This window comes from Numida meleagris, chromosome 19 (genome assembly GCF_002078875.1).
Source record: "Numida meleagris isolate 19003 breed g44 Domestic line chromosome 19, NumMel1.0, whole genome shotgun sequence".
In the NCBI taxonomy this organism is placed as follows: domain Eukaryota; kingdom Metazoa; phylum Chordata; class Aves; order Galliformes; family Numididae; genus Numida; species Numida meleagris.
In genome coordinates, this window is record NC_034427.1 from 9,212,104 (window position 1) to 9,221,816 (window position 9,713).

A 9,713-nucleotide genomic window follows, 5' to 3' on the forward strand; every position below is an offset into this window, starting at 1 on the left:
TCCCATCTTGTGCGCTTGTTGTGTGAACACATATTTTCCACAAATCCATGTCGGCCCAACCAGTTCCAGATTGCTGCCGGCGCTGATGATGAACCTGGCGCATGGGGCCGGGGCTGCCCGGTGCTGGGGGCTCACGGCCGCCCGCGGAGCAGCAGCTGTTCCTGTAATAAAACATGTGATATCCTCCTCCTAAAACATGCCTTCGTGTGGTCATTGTGCTGCGAAGCTGGCGGGGAGGGGGGGGTCACCGTGCGCTCACAGCGTTGTCCTATGGAATGCCTCAAAAATCACATCGCTCCACTCGGGATGCTCAATGCACTCTCGTGCAGCATCCCCATCACTTGGAGCACTCCTATAGTTTGGAGTATCCCCATAGCTTGGAGCGTTCCCATAGCTCGGAGCATCCCTATAGCTTGAAATATCCTCGTAGCTTGGAATATCCCCCTAGCTTGAAGTATTTCTATAGGTTGGAGCATCCCCATAGTTTGAAACATCCATAGGTTGGAGCATCTCCATAGGTTGGAGCATCCATAGCTCGGAGCATCCCCATAGCATGGGATATCCTCACAGCTCAGAGCATCCCCACCACTCAGAACCCCCCAGCCCTGCCCAAGCACCTCTGCACGCCCTCATTCCCTGCTGAGCACCCCCAGCCCCATTCAGCCCCCATCGCTCCCCCCATTTTTGCAGCACAGCCCTTTGCAGAGCAGTGTTGCATAAAACGCTGGTGGTATCCGTTCCTTGAACGATGAGTGATTTAAACCAGGCCGATATAGCCAAAAAAGGCTATTAAAAAAAAAAAAAAATGAATAGAAGAAGAGTTTTTTGCTGTTGTTGTTGGCAGAGAATTGCCTTTTAGGGGAAATGGATATTTAACAAACGACATTAATTTTCGAGCTTCTCCTAAATTAAATTCACATTAGTGTTAACAGGACTCAATCCTGACTCACTTTTTTTTTTGTGTGAAGTGCAAATGGAACGACCCCGTTTGGGGCCGGCGATGCGCTCCCATTAAACGCCAGAAACGAACCTCCGCGTGTTTCCATATACAGTCTGCGAAAAGGGGGAATACATGGAAAAATGACATCATTACCTACACGGGAGGGCTGGCGGGCGACGTGTGCCAGAACCGGGGCTGAAACAAACAAACAACAACCCGAAATGAGAAGCATCCTGTGCCGCCGCCGATGACTATGAAAGGAAGCAGCCTTCTATAGGCTCCGTCCCGCAGCAGCCCAGGAGGAAGGAGCCAAGGGAAAACAGCAAGCCCTGACTGATTTTCCAGCCCTCAGCTTCCAGGTACCGTCCCCCCCCCCCCACCGTGAGCGTGTGCTCATTTCCTGCCATTGCAAAGCATCGCTCCGCCGTCCCGCACCCATCTGCCCTCGGGTAGCTGCGAGCTCCAGGTGCTTTTTGGCTGCTGTTCCTTGGATTCCAAATGGGATCCGATGTGTTTTAGGGGTTCCCAGGGCTGGGCGTGGGTGGGACGCTCCCCAGAGCACCTGTGTTGGAAAATCATTGCAAACACTGCCGTGGGATGAGGGATGGAGCAGGGGCTCCTCACTCTGCCCAAGGATGCTGCAGCGGGGCTGGGGGCCAGCTGGGAGAGCAGGCAGGGCGTTGCTGGGGGAGGGGTGGTTATCCCATTACCCCCATCCTTCCCCAGCACCAGCCCATAGACACATCACTCCAGCACACAAACCCCCTCCCTGCACAGCCACAGGTTGCACCGAGCCTCATCAAGCAGCATCCAGGGCAGGCTGGGGCCAGCACCCCCTTTTTGAGGCCAGCACCCCTTGTTTTGGGGCCAGCCCCATCCCCATGCTCCTACAGGCAGAGGGACGAGGAAGCAGCAAGGAAGCAGGGAACAAGCACACCCCTTGCAGAGGGCTCGAATGCACTCTGTGCTGCGCCCTCGGGGTCTCCTCTCTGCTGCACGGGGCTGCAGAGCAAGCCCTGCTCGTTTCTGGCTGCCCCTGCTGCAGCACGCGAGCACTTACAGCGTGCACCCCCAGAGATGCAATGCACTGCAACCTCCACTGCAGCGCTGCAAAATCACGTAGCGGAGCAGGAGCGCTTTGCAGCCGTCGGACCCGTTCCTGGACAGCCGGAGCGCAGCCAGACCTTGCTGCGTGGTTCACAGCAAAGCTTCTGCACGCAGCCCTTTGTGTGAGTAACAAAGTGTAATTTGCCCCGTGCCGCACAGGGCTGAGCGTTGGGAGCGCAGTGTGGGCAGTCATGCAGTGCCGGGGGGGTAGGCTCGGCCCCATCGCCCCTCATCCTCCCACAGGCACATCCTGCTTCATGCACACACGTAAATACCTCCCATCCACTCCTCCACGGCCCCATTCGGCCGTGCTGAGGCGATTTATATCGGAGGGGCGGTCAGGTGCTGCCTGGAAATGGAAACGGACTCAGCTGGAATAGTTTGGGGATGATTTCACCGCTGTTATGGCTCAGGCTGGGGCTGTTACCGCGCAGCCCCTTCCGATTTTATGACTTAATCTCTCCAAAGCTCCGTGCCTGATGGGTTCGGACCGGGGAGGAGGAGCGAGGGGCTCTTAGCAGGTCGTTACGGCAGCAATGTGCAGAAATAATGTGACAGGTATATGGCAAATCGGACAGGCGCATCCTGTGCCTTTCCCAGGAACGGCTGTGGGGTCGGGACCTTGATGGGCCCCCGGGATGTGCGGCTGCACCCCCCAGGACCACCGCCCCCATGCACAGGTCCCAAATGCTGCAGCACTTGTGCAAGCGCTGCCGTGCAAACCCACCCTTGTGCTCCCCATGCCTCCCACCACAGTGTTGCTCTTTGTGCTTGTGTGCAGGCTGGGCAGTGCATCCCAATGTTCCTGTGAGCAAGCACGTGTGTGTGCACACCAGCATGTGTGCATCCATGTGTAGGTGCACCGCTGTGTGCACCTACATGTGCATGCATTTGTGCATGTGTGTGTGCATCCCTGTGCGTGCAGTGGTGTGATATGCATGTGTCCATTTTTGTATGTATTTACTCAAGTATGAGAGTCTCTGTGTGCATCCACATGTGTGCAACTGGGGCTGCACGTGCCTGTGTGTGCCTGCATGTGTGTGCATCCACGTCTCTGTGCGTGCATCTGCACGGATGCAGCTCCATGCACATGTTTGAACATCCTTGAGTGTGTGCGCCTACGTGTGTGTGCATCCATGTGTGTGTATCCATGTGCACGTGTGTGTGCACCTGTATGTGTGTGTATCCGTGTGCATCTGTGCACCCACATGTGTGCATTTGTGTATGTATGCACCTGTGTGCGTGCATCCATCTGTGTTTGTTCATCCATGTGTGTGTCCGTGTGCACATATGTGTGTGCAATCACGGATATGTGTATACATCTGCATGTGCATCCATGTGCATATGTGCATTTGTGCATCCATGTGTGTTCATCTGTGTGTGTTTCCATGTGCATAAGTGTGTGCACACCCACATGTGTGCACCCATATGTGTGTATTCATGTGTTTATCTACGTGTGTGTATCTCTGTGTGCGCATCCCTGTGTGCACACCCATGTGCATCCATGTGTGTGTATCTATGTGTACGTGTCTGTGCATACCCACGTGCACACCCGTGTGTGTGTGTGTGTGTGTGTGTGTGTGTGTTCTGCCGGAGGCTCACTGGTCAGGTTTATAGCCCTTCTGCTTTTTTTTTTATGGCATTATGGAGCGCTCGATGACATCACCCACATATTAAAACAGCATGTGCCAGCCGGACCGTCCCGGCGGTGTGCAGCTCCGGGGCTGCAGCCGGCAGCGACCCACGGGCAGCCGGAGCCATCCTGGCCGGAGCATGCCGGAGGGAACAGCAGTTTGGATGAAGTCATCCCAGCTGGGACACGCAGGGGGAATCGCAGCCTTCTGCTGCGCACCGCACCCCGGGAAGAGAGGGGTCCCTCCCCCCGCGGGTGCTGAGAACCGCTCGTCCCTGCTGCAGGGATGGGGGTCAATACCAAACCTGGCGGTGGGAAATGGCTCTGAAACGTTTCCTGACCGGAGAAAACGAGCGCTGGGAAAAGATATTAAAAAGAAAAAGAAGAGAAAAAAAAGTTTCTTTTTCTTTTTTTTTTTTTTTGATTGGGAGGTAAATTATATAGAAATGTAACTGCAATATATGCTTTAAAGCTTAACCGAAGGGAAAAGGCTGAAGTATGAAGAAAGGTTTAAACTGTCCCCAGCTCCACCTTCCCCGGTGAAGCCAAAGGAAAGGTTGTCTCGGTTTCTCGGCCCCAGACTTTCTGTTTTGCAGCCCAGTTTGGGAAAGGAAATGTTTTAAAATCTCAACACTTCTCGCAGGACAGGAAAGCCACGGCTTCCTCCGTGGCCCCGCTCAGCACTGCCATGAACCACGGCAGCGCGAGGCGATGGGCGGCTGCTGCTGTCCTTCCCCGAACCCCAGCCCCTGGCTGCTGAAAATCAGCTGCAGTGGGGGTGTATATCTCCCCTGTAAAACTCACGTCAGTTGTGAGCTGAGACCTCCCCGCTGCTCAGCTTTGCTCACAAAGCATTTCCCGACAGCTGGAGGTCACCTAACAAAACTCAGCTCAACGTAACCCAACAGAGAACATCCAACTCAACCAACCCAATCCAGCCCAACCCAAACCAAACCACATTTAGCTGACCCAGCTCAAGCATCTTAACCCAGCATAACCAACACAACCAAAAGTTTCCAGTTTTTAGTGGTTTATTTTTTTTTTCAGATTGGAGGCAAGTTATTGAGAGATGTGACTACAGTTATGTGCTTTGAAGGTTAACCAAAGGAAAAGGCTGAAAAGCAAGGGAAGTGTTAAAATGTTCCCAGTACAACCTTTATCGACCAAGCTGAAGAAAAGGTTGTCTTGGTTTCTTGGTTCCTAAACTTCCCCAATGCAAACAACTCAGCCTACCCTACCTAACCCAACACAACCCAAATCAACTCAAATCCTACTCTACCAACTCAACCTATCTTACCTAACCCCACCCAACACAACCAAGGTAACCCAACCTAACCCAGCCTAGCCTACCTAACCCAACACAAGACAACCAACCTAACCCAGCCTAACCAACATAACTCAACCCAACCAACTCACTGTATCTGCCTAATCCAACCCAACCCAACTCAGTCCAACTCCACCAACTCAACCAAGCCTACCTAAACCAACACAACCAACCAAACCCAACACAACCAACTCAATGCAACCCAACTCAATACAAGTTTACCAACTCAACCTAGACTACCCAACCCAACCACCCTAACCCCAACCCCTACACTGATAAACGTCCCCCCATCACTTCCCATGCAGTCAAGCTCAGCCATTCTGGGACGCTGCAGGGATCTCAGCGGAAACCTCTCCCTACTCATGCTCACTGGCCCCAGGGGGTGTCCCAGTGGGGAGCTGGATCACGTCCCCCCGCCGGCTCGGGAGCGTCACAGACTGTCTGAGGCTCATCAGGAGAGTCAGGCCAGGCCGCTCTGGGAAGCCGTCCAGCCATCCGCTGGAGAGAGGAGTCTGCCTAAAAATGACTCTCCTGGCTCCCCTCCACACTCCGACTGTCCCATATGGAACAAATGTACATTTTCCATCAATTGTTTGTATTTTTCATTTAAAGAAAGGAGGCGGGGGGGGGGGAGGCAGAAAGAAAACGGGTTATACATATATACGAAGCGTCAGTGACAGCAGATAGGCCCCATCGCAGAGAGGGAGAAACACTGGCCAGCGTTCAAGAGACTCAAACGTATGGTATGAAACAATAAATTTTAAGTGTGTTTTGACATATTTGGTGGTCTCTGCCTCACACTTAATGAGCGTTGGTCCATGTTATGGTACGGCACAGCTCGGGGTGCTTGGCAGGATGTGCTGGGGGCTGGCGGCCAGCGGGGCCAGGGTGGACATCGAGGTGGTCCTGGCACGTGTGACCCAAGCGGATGGGGCAGGGGGATGGGACATGGGGACAGCACCGACACACTCAGAGGAAGTGATTCTGCAGGAACGTGGGTACCCGCAGGGGATGAGCTGCGTCACCGTATAGCCAAATTGCAGAAAAGGAGAATAAGGAGATGGAGTGGGGTTAAAATTGGTGGAGAGAGATGCAGCATGGTGATGTGCCCGGGCATGCATGGCACAGCAGAGATGCCCCATCCCTGTTCCACGCCTTGCTGGGCTTTTTGGTGACCAGGCTTGCATCTCCACTGGCTCCTTCTCAACATGGCATCTCTTCGGCTGCAGAAGAAGCACCCACATCTTGGTCACAGAAAGGAGATGCAGAGGAGCAGGAGAGGGGGGCTGCACACACAGTGTCCATCCCATGTGCCTGGCTGCTGTACCAGGGGTGCCCCGCTCCCTTCCACCAATGGGGTCTGATCAGAAAGATGGACATGAAAGTGGAGCTTGGCTCTGTTTTCTCTCTCATTCAGAACATTCAAAAACTATTAACTGCGGTGGGGGTAAAAAAGCAGCTGGTTTTAATATCGTGCTCTTCCAATTGTGTTTCTTTTTTTTTCTTGCTTTTCGCGAGCACTTTAAGTGACATGGTTACATGTATTTGATTAAAAAGCTGTAATTCAACGAGTGCGTTTTCTTGTACTGTACAAAACTGCTTAAAGACACAGGATTTATTTATGGTGGTCTCCCGGTTTTCCAGCTCTGCTGAAAGACAAGATGACAGGAGAATCAAGGAAAGGGGACGAGAGTGGTAGACACGGACAAGCGATCCTGTCTGCATTTCCCAGTGCAGGGAACATGAGTGAGTCCTTCCTTCCCATACAGAAAAAATTCCATTAGCTCCAATGTAGGACTCATCCTGCTGCCCCCATGCTGGTCCTGGGGCCATCTGCCCACCCTTGTGTGCTGGTCCCAAAGGCTCCAGCCCCTTTTTGTCATTCCCAAGGCTGGGTATCATCTCACAAGGGATTTTGGAGAACAGTTGAAATCTCCAGGCCTGGAGAAGCAACGGATGAGATGGAGACAGGGGCTGGCAAAGCAGTGACAAAGCCCATGGTGACCCCAGGAGAGACCCCAGGTTTTGAGGACGCGGACCCTGTTCAGGCTGAGCTGTGTCCTGGCTGTGCCAGTGCACAGCAGAGCCCATCCCACACCAGCAGCACCAATTCCAATGGAGGAAAAGGCCTTTATGAGATCCCAGTGAGGAGCCAGGGCCACCAGGAACCCACAATTGCCTCCCACTAACCCTGGCATCTCCCAGCTCTGTGCCACGCTCACTTGCACCCCAATGGGTTTTCCTCTTCAGAGTGATGCACTGGCCCCAAAAGGCAGGGGGACACAGTGAGGGAGGTGACAGCAACGGGGCTGCCCCAAGGGCGATCCCACCTGTGGCTGTGGGGTCCCGCTGCCCCTCTCCCTGCATCGCGGGGACAGACCGCTCCCAGCCGCGTCTTTTCCTTGGCTCGCTCCTGCCCGGGGATCACCTGCAGTTCAGCTGATTTATGAACGGAGAATTTTTCAAACTCCGTTTCCTTTTCATTGTTGTTTCAGTTGCTGCGCTCGCTTCCGCCAGCCTTTGAATAACTGCTGCCATGCTGCAGGCGATGAGAAAGGCTGCGGGTAAACACTCACACTTGGCTCCGGAGCCAGGCCCCGGCTGGACACATGCAGGAAAATCCTTCTCCCCACCCCACTGCAGCCCCAAACCGAGTGCCCAGGGGATGGGGCTGCCGAGCAGCCGACCCCCCCTCCCAGTGCAGACGATGCTCAAAGCAAGCAGAGCCCCCCCAACCACATCATTCTCACTGGTGGGCTCTGGGAGCATCTCAGCCCCCAAAGGGATGCAGCCCTTCAGCGCCGTGCTGGGGGGAATTCAGGCTGTGGTGGAACATGTGGTTTTCCTGGAGGGACCCTGAGTAGTGTTTTGCGGTGGCTTTATGCCCGCGGGGAGGACAGGGTCCCCCAGCTGAGGGTTTTGCTGAGCAGAGCAGTGATACTCAGCTGCTGTCCCACCCTGTGCATGGCCGCACTGGGGGGCGGTACCCAGGATGTGGGGGGCTCCTTGCCCCCGCGGTAGTGCTGTGGCCAACTGCAGTGTGAAGAACAAGCTTGGAGAGAGTTCAGGTTGGTTCTTAACGTACACATCCATATCTATATTGATGTACACAGAAAGAAAGGCAAGGAAGCCCATACGCAATCTCAGCTCTGCTCTCCCCAGCCTCTCCTCATGCAGCCGAAGCCACTGCCCTCTGTGCCACCAAGGAAAGCCCCAGCGCTCCCTACCCAGTGCCAGCCCCCGTCCCCATCCCCATCCCCAACCCCATCCCCATCCCCGTGCCATTGTCCTGCCCTTCCTCCCACCGCCCGCCCCGGGGCCGCGGGGAAAACAGGAAGCTGTCCCCAGCGTGCGGCTGCGGAAATGAGACAAACGGGCTGGAGCGGCCGCGAGGACGGCGGGCGGAAGCGGACAGGATATTTGGAACGGACGGTGAATTCTTGGGCTTATCTCTGCGCCGCAGAGGCTCGGGAGTCCTTATACAACAGCGCCCAGCTGGAGTGAGGCCCACGGCCGGCACCGGGGCCGGGGCTGAGTCCTCATCCCATGGCACCGTGGATGGCATCGGGGAGGGGACTTGGCTATGGGTGCCATTGGGTGACCCTGGGTTGTCTGCCGGACAAACTGGATGCCAGCACGGCAGCACCTCCAATGCGTTCACTCCTGTGCAGCCTTTTCAGCTGCTGTCTGCCTTTTCCTAAATTATTTTTCATAATCATACCCCGTTACAGACGTTCAGCACATAGAGCATGGATGAGGAATAGAAAATGGGTCCGTGGTTCCCAAAGATGACATTTTCTGTGGTGCTCCAAGGGCTGCCAGCTCAGTATTGGGTCTGTGGCAGAGTCAGAAGTCATTAGGCATCACCCAAAGTGGCATCACCTCCTTGGTGTGTCCCCAAAGCCTCTGGGGTCCCCCGGTTGGTCACGGCGCATGGCAGCAAGCTGGGGTTAATCAAAGTGCTTCTGGAGGTGGAGAGCATCGGTGGCACGAGTGATGGCTGGGGGTGGGTGGAGGGGACAGCCCCACATGGACACGGGGACACCACAGCCACGCGCTCATCGGAGAGGGCTGCCGAGGCCAATGGAGCTAAATTATGCAGCTGAGGGGGGGGACAGGGTGTGATGGGTCACTCTGGATGAGGCTGAGACTCCTCCTCTGCGTGGAGGAAGACAAAGAATGGAAGCGGCCACACATTGCAACACTTCCCCAGCGAGCACAATGGAAATGCCATCCTCCTTCTTGTGAAACAGAAACCTCATATGATCTCGCTGAAGGCTGAGACACTCTTGTAGGTCTGGCCCGGCCGGGTTTCTGCACGCAGCAGAAGGGGACATTGGGGATCTCGTTGCCATGCACTCCCGCTCAGTGAGGGCTGCACAGATGAACCCAGCACTGTGGCATGAGGAGGAGAGGGGGAACCCCACTGCCACCTTCTTCGCTCCTCTTCCTCCTCCTCCTCTCAGCCCACCCTCATACCCGGCTCTCCGTGCCACCCGCACCCGCTGCCACATCACCAGGCACCCCCTGCCCCTCTCCGGCTGCTCGATGGGACAACAAACTTCTTGCCATCAACTTCTTTCTCCCTTTATGTTCTTGACCTGGGATTTAATTAGCCCCCTGCTTCCTGCCTATATGAAAAATCACTTCCCCGAGCAGGTGGCTCCGATACCACCGGCTCTGTTGTTGTGTTTGTTGGGGGGACGGGG

At 55.1% G+C, this 9,713-nt stretch overlaps 1 long non-coding RNA gene across 1 annotated transcript; it reads left to right on the forward strand.

Moving 5' to 3' along the window:
• Nucleotides 1,095–4,054, forward strand: LOC110408241. Its single transcript, XR_002444234.1, has 3 exons — nt 1,095–1,299; nt 2,046–2,169; nt 3,698–4,054. It is a non-coding gene; the product is annotated as an uncharacterized LOC110408241 (long non-coding RNA).